This window comes from Meles meles, chromosome 3, assembly GCF_922984935.1.
Source record: "Meles meles chromosome 3, mMelMel3.1 paternal haplotype, whole genome shotgun sequence".
Lineage (NCBI taxonomy): Eukaryota > Metazoa > Chordata > Mammalia > Carnivora > Mustelidae > Meles > Meles meles.
Genome location: NC_060068.1, coordinates 97,907,428 through 97,919,649, shown reverse-complemented (window position 1 = coordinate 97,919,649; position 12,222 = coordinate 97,907,428). Strand labels below are relative to the sequence as shown.

At 40.5% G+C, this 12,222-nt stretch overlaps 1 long non-coding RNA gene across 1 annotated transcript in view; it reads right to left on the bottom strand.

The window, feature by feature from the left end:
- Positions 1-568: 568 nt before the first annotated feature.
- The window catches only part of LOC123938581, a 40,412-nt gene continuing 28,758 nt past the window's right edge, over positions 569-12,222 (bottom strand). The window contains exons 5-6 of the long non-coding RNA XR_006817736.1: positions 2,277-2,403; positions 569-848 (exon numbers count right to left, since the gene is read on the bottom strand). This is a non-coding gene — a long non-coding RNA (uncharacterized LOC123938581). The remainder of the gene's footprint in view (positions 849-2,276; positions 2,404-12,222) is intronic.

Here is a 12,222-nt window from a genome sequence, read left to right as displayed (position 1 = left end):
AAACACCTAAACATCTTCTAGCTTCAGTTCACTCTCTTTAGTCACTGGGAATGTTACATTTTCAGAATGCCAAAAGTGCAATTTGGTGGATAGGTTTCTTCTTTAAGAAGGCCCAATTATGGGAGAAAAGGCATCAGAGATAAATATACGAATTGTTTTTGCTGGAGGTTTCCACCAGATGTGTTCTTACCACCGTACTAATCATATAACCTGCTGGAGCCAGAATCCCTCACAGCAGAGGACACTCGCTCCTGGGGCACGGCTTCTCCATTTGTTTGTAAGGATCCATCAGTGCATGTGACTACAAGCTAGAGTCGATTTTATTTTATTTATTTAATTTTTTAAAAAGATTATTTATTTATTTGAGAGAGGGAGAGCGCACATGCGCTCAAGTCTGGGAGGGGCAGAGGGAGAGGGGAAGCAGGCTCCCTATTGAGCAAGGAGCCAGAAGCAGGGCTGGATCCCAGGATCCCAGGATCATGACCTGAGCTGAAGGCAGACACTTAAGGGACTGAGCCACCCAGGCACCCCTAGAGTCAATTTTGTTCATTTTATTTTTTAAATTTTTTCAGTGTTCCCAAGATTCATTGTTTAGAGTCAATTTTAAACAAATAGTGGCTTTGGCAAATTCCTAGAGCATCAGAATTTTGAGGCAGTAAATCCTTCAACCCTGTGATGTCAGCTTACTTCTCAGAAGAGCTCCCAGCTGAGATTTTCCCAGAAATCCGACCATCTGAGGCAAAGATGTAGACACCAGCTCTTTACCTTGAGGATTCCTTTTCTGGTAAACTCTCTTGCGGGCAAATTTTAATATGCCAAGAAAACTTCTGCAGCAGACTTTGGTTGCCCTAGAATTTGAATTTCATAGATCACAGTTCATAAAAGGTACCACTCATAGGGGGCTCCTACCAGGACCCCTGTTTTCCCTGCATGTACAGTTCTTGCTGATTTTCTACTTTTCTAATAAGGGAGGGAATAGAGAAGAGGGATCAATAATTGGCAGCCAGACCAAAATCCACAAGTTACCAAACAAGCCCACAGCAGGTGGAGATTTGCCACAAAACCAGAAAGACAACCAAATTTATGGCATTTGAGTCAGCAAATAGCAGTATCATTTTGCAAGATGCTTGCTGCTGATGGAAAACCATTTCATAGATGGAAAATCGTCAAATTGTTTCACTCTTTTGCTGCTGTGTTTTTAATTGGCATGCCCTAAGGCTTTGTGGCATGAGTTCCAAATACATAAATAAAGTCATTTCATGTCATAAAACCTTTTCAAATGGCAAAATTAGGAAAGGAGAGTTGATTCAAATGCCACAGAGACAAAAAATGTGTTTTTCCGGGACAAAGGAAAATGAGTGATTTAAGTTTGTGGCAAATTTTAGTCTCATTGCGCACCCACACAAATAATCTTTTTTAAAAATTCTATTCAACACTTGGGTACAAGTACATAGTGTCCCCAGGAAGTTCAAATGTCTATTATCATTATTAATACCCTTGTTTTCCTCACTTGCTCGTTGCCAAATACAACAAGGAATTAAACCCAAGCTACTGCGGCAAATGGCCCAGGAGCGTGAGGATCCTAGATAGAAAAGGCCTGGTCAGCTTTTCCGTTTCCTACAGGGCGGGTTCCTTCTCTTGTAAGGATGGCTTCTTGGAAAAGGTTACCACAGTGTGTCATACTGACAACTGTCTGATTTCACCAGGTAAAAGAGTTTCCTACATTTCCTTGGTTATGTTGGAAACACTCTTAAGATAGTAGTTACCTGCTTAACAGTCAAAAGGGAAAGGGATTCGGAGGGATGTCACTATCTCAGGGCTGTGTTTTTCCTCTAGAGATGCAGCCTCCATCAGGGTCAGGTGTGATTTTGTGTTGTTTTCTCTGGGGGTTTTGCACAGAGTTCTCCTATCTTTGTAGACTCGTCTCAGTCTGTTCTCAGACCGGAGACTAAAGCAGTCCCCGAGGTATGCAGCTTTCAGCTCAAGTGGCCAAAGGAATGTCCCAGCCAGGCATTTCTACCAGTGAGGCAAGCTAAGGGATTCTTTCTACTTTTTGGAACGTCACTGAGCTGTGGAAGGAAGAAATGAGTATGGTTTCCTTTTTTCTTCTTCTTTTTTTAAAAGCTGAAACAGGAGCAGGATTGTAGCTGTCACAAGCTGACTAAATATTTTTTACAACACCAAAGCCTTTAAAATCCTTGGAACGCTTGTGAGAACTAATGTTTATGTTGGGACCTTTACATTAATTGGGAGAGGATCCTGTGTGTCCAACTTACATGTGCACCGTGCCAGCCACGGCCGCTGCCGGGCCTCCACATCTGAGGAAGGCAAGGCGAGAAAATCATTCAATCCACCGTCTGGAATAACTTAAGACTGCAGAGAAGTCAACTTCAGCTCAATGGTCTGAAAATGGACGAATCAGAATGAGGTTTGCAGCAAGCCCAAGAACGCCCTTGACATTCAAACCACACACCCTAGCTTCCCTGACTACCAGACTCGTAATTCTACTCTGTCTCTCCGCCTGGGGAAGTTCTGTGCAGTGTCAGAATTCAGCCAATAGGCCTCAAAACCCTGGGAGGATTCTATTTCTTAAAGATAAATCTAAGACCTAGTTGCAGAGGGTTGATTTCAATCTTCTCCGTTAATAGAAGCCACCAAATAAAAATATATAGAAAAATGGAGACTATGTGGCTTGCAAAATTCACTTTAATCTGATTTATACCAGGGTGACTTAGCATTTATCCAGTAATTGGTTTTCAAGTTGAAACATTTTTTCAAAAAATGAATCTATGGGTCAGTTCACTGGAATGTTCACCAGCTACTCGTTTGCACATATAAAATATTAGCCTTTAATAGGGTTGCTGAGCCAGTTTACATGTGAATTGACCTTGAGGAAATCTGAGTGTGACTGTAAAGGTCATGACTACAATTTAGACAAAAGACAAAAAGGTTTTCTTCCTATGGTTACTCTGTAGGGTTAGCTTTTGTCTGGGAAATATCACTGGCTATTATTGTCAAAGTATAATTTTTAAACATTGAAAAATGGCATTTCATATTTATTTACCTTGGTAACTGGGGCACCATCAGGATGGTCAAACTGAGAGGAGAGGAGTGGAGAGGAGAATTTAAGGAGAGAATTCAAGGGATTGAGTATATGTGGTTTATGAAAGAAAGAATCCAGGAATCAGATTGCCAAGTTAGGTGTTGTTTTGTTTTGTTTTAAAGTTGATGGGAATGCAACATGGTGAAGCCACTCTGGAAGACAGTTCAGCAGTTTCTCACAGGGCTAACCATACCCTTACCATGGGATCCAGCAATCACAAATGAACTGAAAATTCATGTTCTCACAAAATGTGTTCTGCACACACATATTTATAAAAGCTTTTAAAAAAAAAGATTTTATTTATTTATTTGAGATAGAGCATGCACACAGAGGGAGACGCAGACTCCCCGCTGAGCAGAGAGCCCTATGTGAGGCTCAATCCCAAGACCTTGGGACCATGACCCAAGCTCTAGGCAGATGCTTAACTGACTGAGCCACCCAGGTGCTCTGATGTAGCAGCTGAATATATAAGGGCCCCAAAGTGGAAACCATCAAGATGGTTTCACAACAGGTGAGTGGAAAAATAAACAGATATATCCATACAATAAAGTATTACCATGAAAAATAAATGACACAAAAAGATATGGGGGAACTTTAAATACATATGACTAAGTGAAAGAAGCCAGTCTGAAAAGGCTATATATTCTATGATTCCAACCATATAGCATTTGGAAGAGGCAAAACCATAGAGACAATAAAAAGATCAGTGTTTCGGGGGCGCCTGGGTGGCTTAGTCGTTAAGCGTCTGAATTCAGCTCAGGTCATGATCCCAGGGTCTTGGGTTTGAGCCCCGCATCATCGTGCTCTCTGCTCGGTGGGGGGCCTGCTTCTCCCTCTCCTGTTCGCCTGCTTGTGTTCCCTCTCTTTCTGTGTCCCTCTCTGTCAAATAAATAAAATCTTTAAAAAAAAAATCAGATCAGTGGTTTGCACATACACACAAACGCACACACACTCACATTTTGTAAAAGCAGGAAGAAAACTGTAGAAGAATGCACCTTGAGGGGCGCCTGGGTGGCTCAGTGGATTAAGCTGCTGCCTTCCGCTCAGGTCATGATCTCAGGGTCCTGGGATCGAGCCCCGCATCGGGCTCTCTGCTCCGCGGGGAGCCTGCTTCCTCCTCTCTCTCTGCCTGCCTCTCTGCCTACTTGTGATCTCTCTGTCAAATAAATAAATAAAATCTTAAAAAAAAAAAAAAGAATGCACCTCGAGATATATGGCTATCTCTAGGAAGAGGAGTAAGACAAGAAATCAGAGAGAGAGGACACAGATTAACTTTTTCGTCTTATAGTTTTGCATTATTTTATTCCTTGTGTATACATATTAATTCAATAATTGAGGAGAACAACTCACTAAATTATAAACAAAAAAATTTTCTATTTTTTATCACAGGAAAAAAAAAAGATCAGTGGTTGCCAGGGATACGTGGGAAGTAGAAAGGTTGAATAGGTGAAGCATAGGGCACTTTTAGAGCAGGAAAACTATTCTGTATGATATGAATGGTGGATATGTGACACTATGCATTTGCTAAATTCCACAGACAGTACAACACAAAGAATGATCCATAGAGTAAACTATGGACTCTAGTTAAAAATAATGGATCAATACTGGCTTGTTGCTTGTAACAAATGTTTCCACACTAAGCATGATATTACTAATAGGGGAAACAGTGGAGGGCCAGACAAGGAGAGCGAGGATACACTCAACTGTCTGTACTATCTGTTCAGTTTATCTGTAAACCTAAAACTGCCAGAAAGTAAAGTCTATTAACTTCAAAAAAACCTGTTGAATGTCCTATAGGTTAACAAAACCATAATTTTTGAGATTCCTTTTTCCACCCAACAGAGATTATTTACAACTCTACTCTACAAAAAGTCATTTGCCACTTATCAGTCTTCTATAAGTTTATGTCTGGTCCTAAGCAATAACAAATAGTAAGTTAAACAAAGGTGCATTTCCCTAGAGAACCGTGAAATATGTGGGTAGGCCTGTTATACAATGCCAGGATGACACTGAAGGGAAGAGGCACATCATCCTTTTGCCATATTTAAAAGTGTCAAATATTTTTTTCTTAATATTATATCCTATTTACTAAACAATTTTGCCACACTCTTGGTCAATCTTGCAAATAAATTTCCAAATTAAGAATTAGCTCCTCGTATCAGCCAGAGCCCAGTCAAGAGTCAGAAACCATACCAATTATTATAATAAATAATTAACTTATCTAATAAATAACTTAAATACATAAATAATCTGCCAGTTATTTAATATAAAGACTTGTTGAGCAAGTGCTGGATATCAGAAACACAGAAAGAGAACATGAAGATATCATAGAAGTAGCAACTTCAGGCAGTGATCATCGCAGAAGTAGTAATTTTAGGACTGAAGGAACAAAGGGTGGAACCTGGAATATTACAATTTAGAAGCTCAGGAAGCAGAGACTAAAGATCTAATGGTGCCTTAGGAACTCGGAGGAGGGACCCAGAGTTACTGGGAGCCAGATCTCTGAAGTGGGGGTGTGACTGGATGGTATGGCATCACTGAGGGATTCAAGAAGCCGGTTGTGGATATGTGGACCACCTGCAGACTGGAATTAACTGTGGCTACTAGAAGGGACTGACACTGCCAGGATGAAGGGCTGTTGGCAGGGTGGCATTGATGACGTTGATAGGAACAGGAAACAAACGGGAAGGAGCAAGTGACTTGTTCCCCTAGCGCCTCCTATTGGCAGAACCTGCAAAGCGCAAAACAGCAAAGGAGAATTGTGCTTTTGTTCACAAAGCAGTGACTGGAAGCCGAAATTTGAGGCTGAGACAAATGCTTAACAACCAGCACTCTGCTCTAACTGGGATGCTTGAAGTTAATAAAATTGCTGTTGTGGAAAAGCGTGGGCTTGGGGGCAGTCAGATCTGGTTTTTGATCACAATTCAAATACGTTCTAACAGGTTACTCTAGGCAAATACTGTATTGTCTTTCATTTGTCTAAGCCTCAGTTTCTTTATATGAAAACAGGGACAAGAATATCTATCCATAGGGCTTTTGTGAGGATTGAATAAGGTCGGGTATATAAATTGCCTAGAGTGGTGGCAGAGCCAGGTAAATTCAGGCAGTGGGACTTAATCTATTCATCATAATATATACTGGCTTTCCAATCTATGTGGGGAATTACCTGATTGGTCAAAAATAATACAGTTCGGGTGGGTGGAGGACATGTGTAGGTGGTTATTAGAAAGCAACATAAGGAATCTTTATGGCGATGGCACTGTGTGTATCTTGACTGTGTGGTGAGTACACAAAACTATATAGATGGCAATGTGGCGTAAATAAGCATACACACAAACAGGTAACACTAAGGAAATAGAAGATCTCTGGATTGTATTGACATCAATATCCCAATTTGAGTTACAGTTTTAGAAATTGTTACCATTGAAGGAAACTGGGCAAAGCATACAAGGGATCTCACTGTATTATTTCTTATAACTGCATGTGGATCTATAATAACCCCAATTAAAGTTTCAATTAAAAATAGTAATATTGTTTGTTATTGATGCTAAGACTACCTTCTATGATGCCCCTACCTTAACTGCAAGATGAGGAAAGTATCAACTAGGGATATATTCGTGTCACACTAAACATTTTAAACCACGTTTCTAGGGACAGAAAAATGAATAGTTGGAGGTTTTGATGACAATGGATTTAACTTTATAAACATAGGTAAAAGCTATATTACCCTCAAATGATATTTTGACCTATAAAACTTAGTAAATCAGATATTCTGAAAGATTTAGGACAATATCGCCAAAGATAAATGCAAAGCTTGAAGCAATACACACTGTTTAGTCTCTGACCCTGTTACCCCATTACTGAAAGTGAAACATGGCAGAAGTGGGCTCCAGATTACCAAAAGAGTCCTTTTTGGCCCAAATCATCCAGAGATTTTACCTAAATTCTTCCCTTCAGCTTGGGTTTAGACACAATCCGTAAGCTAAGCTTTAATCATCATTTCAAATGTCAAGACAAAGTGACATCTCAAAGAAGCCATCCGGTTCCACAGATTAAAAAAACAATGACTTTTAAAGAATATATGTCGAAAGATCTTGCCAAACAGCTGAAGTAACAAATGAAATCTCGCTGGTTTCCGGCAGAGATTTATCATCTCTATCAGTGCGTTTGTTCTTAAGCAAGCTGTAGGGCTCTTGTTTGGTTTGGGGGGTATCTGCTGTGCGACTGCGTTTGAAACAATCAGTTGTTCTGAATCAGCTCCCTGTTCTCTTAGGCTATCCTGTGATTAAAGACATATCTGAACGCATTTCTGTGCCTGTATCAGGCTTACTAGCTCAAGAAGTGACTGAGTAATAAAAACACAGGGCAGATTTTTACAACCAAACAAAAACAGAATTATCCTGAGAACACATTACACATCTCACTGTGCCAGATGGTGTTGCTTCTGCCTTTCTTTTAAGCTTGGAACATCTCTCTCGCCACTAAAACTGTCAGAAGCCAGGGACAGGGAAGAATGGACATAAATTCTTTTCTTGTTGGTTCCAGATCACCTCCCCATTTCATTTCATAGTAAACTGAAAATTTATGATACATCATTCTATATTCTACCACATAATTCTACCATGGAAATACAATCAATCCCTCAGATAAAAAGGGCCACCACAAAGGGGGAAAAAAAAACCCACTTCTTTTATTGAGGCTGTTGAATTAGCAACTTGTTTTGAACTCTAAACAATGGCATGCTATTATATTGCTCTGAACAGAGTGGGTGTTCCACATATTCTTGTTAATTATCTGTGATAAGAAGTGAGAAGAAAAAAATCCACACAGGAGACTACCCCTGTTGGAATCTGATGAAGACATGTAGCTTAAAAAAATTCAACCCTCTTTTTTGAAAATGTTTCTATTATTGCTTTCATTTTAATTCAAAATCTTCTGTCTGTACAGCAAGAGTTATGAATTATATCTCAGAATTTTCCAAGATACCTTACAATTGTCATAAGAGGTCAAACCACCAAAAAAGACAATGGAGTGACTTGAACAGGGGATGAAATTGCATACATGTCTGGGCTTCTTCCTCTCAGGCTCCCACAAGCTCTACGGAGCAGAAGCTGCCAATGGAGTACAAAGGTCTGCCCTTTGCTGCAAATAACTATGCTATTCTGAGGGCATCAAGGCCTCTATAAGGCAATGAAGTCAGTGCATTTGCGAGCTGAACTCAGTTATAAAGAATTTCAGATTCCAGCAAGGGAGTTTCTAGTGGACCATGCTAAATCAGGATGAATTCAGAATTAGATTAATGTCTTTATATAGAGGTTATGTCCTGAGAAGGGGCAGAAAGCAGGAATTCATGGTGGCCCTCCTTCTGATTTGGAACCCCAGAGACCAGTTAGTTTGGTCCTGATCCAAGCACATGAATATCCTTCTACTCCTAGTCAACTGTGTGTACCAGACACAGTTGTTAGGATGGGTAGAAAGGAGGCAAAAATTTATGCATACCCATCACTCCTGGAAAACCAAGTCTAAGCCCTTTTCTGTAACAGACAGAATTTTAACTAATAATCAGACAATTCAGGACAAAACTATCCAAAAATAACCCTTCTTCTGCCACTGTGATCATAGCATTCTGGGCCATGCCAGGATATTAAAGTTGGTGGGACCAATGTTGTTGTAGTTATTTACGTAGTCTGCTTATCCTCCAAGATTCCTATTTTTGCCGATGGTACCATCACTCTCCTATCATCCAGCTTTGAAACCTTGAAGATTCACCTTAAACTCTTCCATCCCTTGTCATATGTAACTAACCAATACAATCAACATATTCTGTTTTTTAACATTCCAGTCACTGCCCTCTGAAAATTTATATTCTAACACTTTTTCATGTCATTCGTTTGCTCAAAAGTGTTCAGTGGCAAACACCTCTGGATTATTCAGTAAAAGTCTAAATTCAACCAAGTATCCACAGGCTATAAAAATGTGGCCTGGAGTTGTCCTTCCAACCTTACCTCCCTACATGAATTATACATTCCTCCCAAATGAGTCTATTCATTGTCCCTAAAACATGTGACCCATTTTTATTTCCTTTGCTTTTCCAAGGCTGCATCCCATGCCTGGAATGCCCACCCTTGCAAGTATTAATCATGTGCCCTGGGGTTTCTTAATTTCTCCTGTGGATAGCTTTTGCCTTCCTGGTAAGTGTCCTGCTCAGTACCGGACTGCTCCTGCAACCCATGTACTTGGTTTCGAAGAGCTTCTTTATTAGGCTTAGCTTCTTCTTAAAGCTTTATTATTTGAAATGAGCAGAAAATGAGGGAATTCAGGCTGCAGTCTGTTATTGATCCTCGCCCACTGATCTATGCATTGTGGAACCTGGTGAATTCTATATGATACATGGCTTCTATATATGGTAACATTTTATCCTAGGTGAAAAATACTCAAATATGGAATATTTTTGTCAGAAGGAGTGTAAGAGACTCTGTTAAACCTTCCTATTCAAAGTGAGGTCCACAAACCAGCAGCACTGTGTCACTGGAAGCCTGTTAGAAATGTACAAGCTTAGATGCTACCCTGACCTGTTGATTACAATCTGCATTTTAACAAGGTTCCTCAGGGGATTCCTGATCCGTGTGCACAGTGAAATCTGGGAAGCACGGGGACCTTGAGAGCCTACCTTGAGATCCAAAATGTTTGCATGACAAGATGAGAAGAAAGAGGCAGTGTGAGATAATGGAAATTATTCTGAAATAGGAACCAGAAGTTGTACATTTCATGTCATTTACCAGTCGTAACCCTGGAAAAACCACTTAGCCATTTTGGTCCTTGCTTTCTGATCTTTCCAATGGGAATAATCTCTCCCTGTTGTTTCATGGGGGTGGTTGCAAAGTTAGGGGGGAAAATGTGAAAGCAATTTTAAAAACATTTTGGGGCACCTGACTGGCTCGGTGGGAAGAACATGTGACTCTTGATCTCAGGGTTGTGAGTTCCAGCCCCACATTGTGTGTAGAGATTACATAAAAATAAAATCTTCAAAACCCCGAAAGCATGTAGGTTTACACACATTTAAAAAAAATTTTTTTTTTTTTAATAATCCTTTCTCAGGATCACACAGCTGGTTTGTGGCAGAGTAGGGATCACAACCCAGCTCTTCTGACTTCTGGTCCAGTTCACTGTGAGAGAGGCTGCTGTCCCCACAAGCTCAGGAAGGCTCTTGGCAATTAAAAGAGGCAGCTGGAACAATCTTTCGAGAAAGGAATTTGATAATATGTCTCAAGAGTGTTTCAGTGTGTTAATACCCCCCAACCTAGTAGTTTCTTACTAGAAATCTAGCTTAAGGAAATAACTGAAGAATTTTAAGTAATTACGTTCACTGCAGATTTACTTATAATAGAAAAAAAAATCCAATCGAACAATGGCAAACAACTGGAAGGTCCAGTAGGGAATCATTAAATTACAAGTTATCATTGGATAGTACATGATGCAACTAGGAAAATTGGTTCTCTTCTTCCCGTAGTTACTAGAGTCCAGAAGATACCAGTGAACCTATGGGAAGCCATAAATGTCATCCAAAACAGATCTAGGTCCAAATTATCCCTGAGGTTAGAAAGCACCATCTACACCGTTCTGTAGATCCCTGCATATGACATCTGGCATTCCTCACATGACAAACTGGTCTACTTAGTTTTGTTCTTTGCCTCCAGGCCTGTCCCTAACATTTGTGAAACCCATGGCAAGAATACAAATTAAAGCCCTCATACCATATGTCTAAATATTTAAATCAAACCAACATACTGTAAATAACTTATTTTATCCTCCTATCCTTACAAACCTACTTTCATAGTGATCCTAAAGGCTAGCTTCAAATTCAGCAGTGTCGAAGTTCCCCAAGTTCCACACTGGAAGGAGGGGACATATGAACATCTGACTCTGGCCTGCCCCTCGTTCCCTTCGTACCCCTTGGGCACTCCAGATTCCACTCCAAGAGACTCTTGAGCACATATGTTTAGACCCTCCAGTCTCTCATTCTCCCCTGATCAAGACCCCTTTAACACATCTTGGACGTGGAAAGTGCTGGAGGTCACACCTGGGGAGGAGGTCTGTGCAGAAAGCAGTAGCAGGGCACAATGCCCGATTCCAGGTACTTGGAGCATGATCTAGAAGTGGGTGAGCTTGGCTCCTTAGACCCCTGGTCCTGCGGGGATAGGGACAGGGGTCATAGGAGGATCACAGCTAGGCCTTTTATAGTGTGTGGCCCCCGAAGGTCCCTCTTGCCCAGGCTTAAGCTGATACAGCCTACCTCCTGTGTACCTAATGCATTATCACACAATAGGTGGCTGAAGAATTCCCTGTGGCTTTGCTTTTTCTTTTTTTTCCAGATTTTTATTTAAATTCTAGTTAGTTAACATGGATTGCAATATTGGTTTCAGGAGGAGAATTCAGTGGCTCATCACTTACATACAACCTTCAGTGATCACTATACCAAGTGCCCACCTTAATCCCCATCACCCAGTTAGCTCATCCCCCTGGCCACCTCCTTCCATCAACCCTCCGTTTGTTATCGTTAAGAGTCTCTTATAGTTTTTTTTCCTCTCTCTTTTTTCCTCCCTCCTTTCCCCTAGGTTCATCTGTTTTGTTTCTTACATTCCATATATGAGTGAGATCATGTGGTATTTATATTTCTCTGCCTATTCTGCTTAGCATAATACACTCTCTAGCTCCATCCACATCATTGCAAATGACAAGATTTAATTCTTTTTTAAAAAATATTTTATTTATTTATTTGAGAGAGAGCATGAGCAGGGGGGAGGGGCAGAGGGAGAGAGAAGCAGGCTCCCCACTGAGCAGAAGGCCCAATGCAGAGCTCGATCCCAGGACCACAGGACTATGACCTGAACGGAAGACAGACGATTAGCCAACTGAGCCACCCAGGCACTGCAAGATTTCATTCTTTTTTGATGGCTGAGTAATATTCCACTTTATATTGTGACTTCTTTTTTTGTACTTTCTTTGAAAAGATTTTTTTTCCTTGTAACAAGTTGCTATAAGGACTTTGTTGTCTTCAGGTTCTCCAGGCAAGATGTATAAAACTGCAAATCAGTTTATGCTTTCATGTATATCTGTTT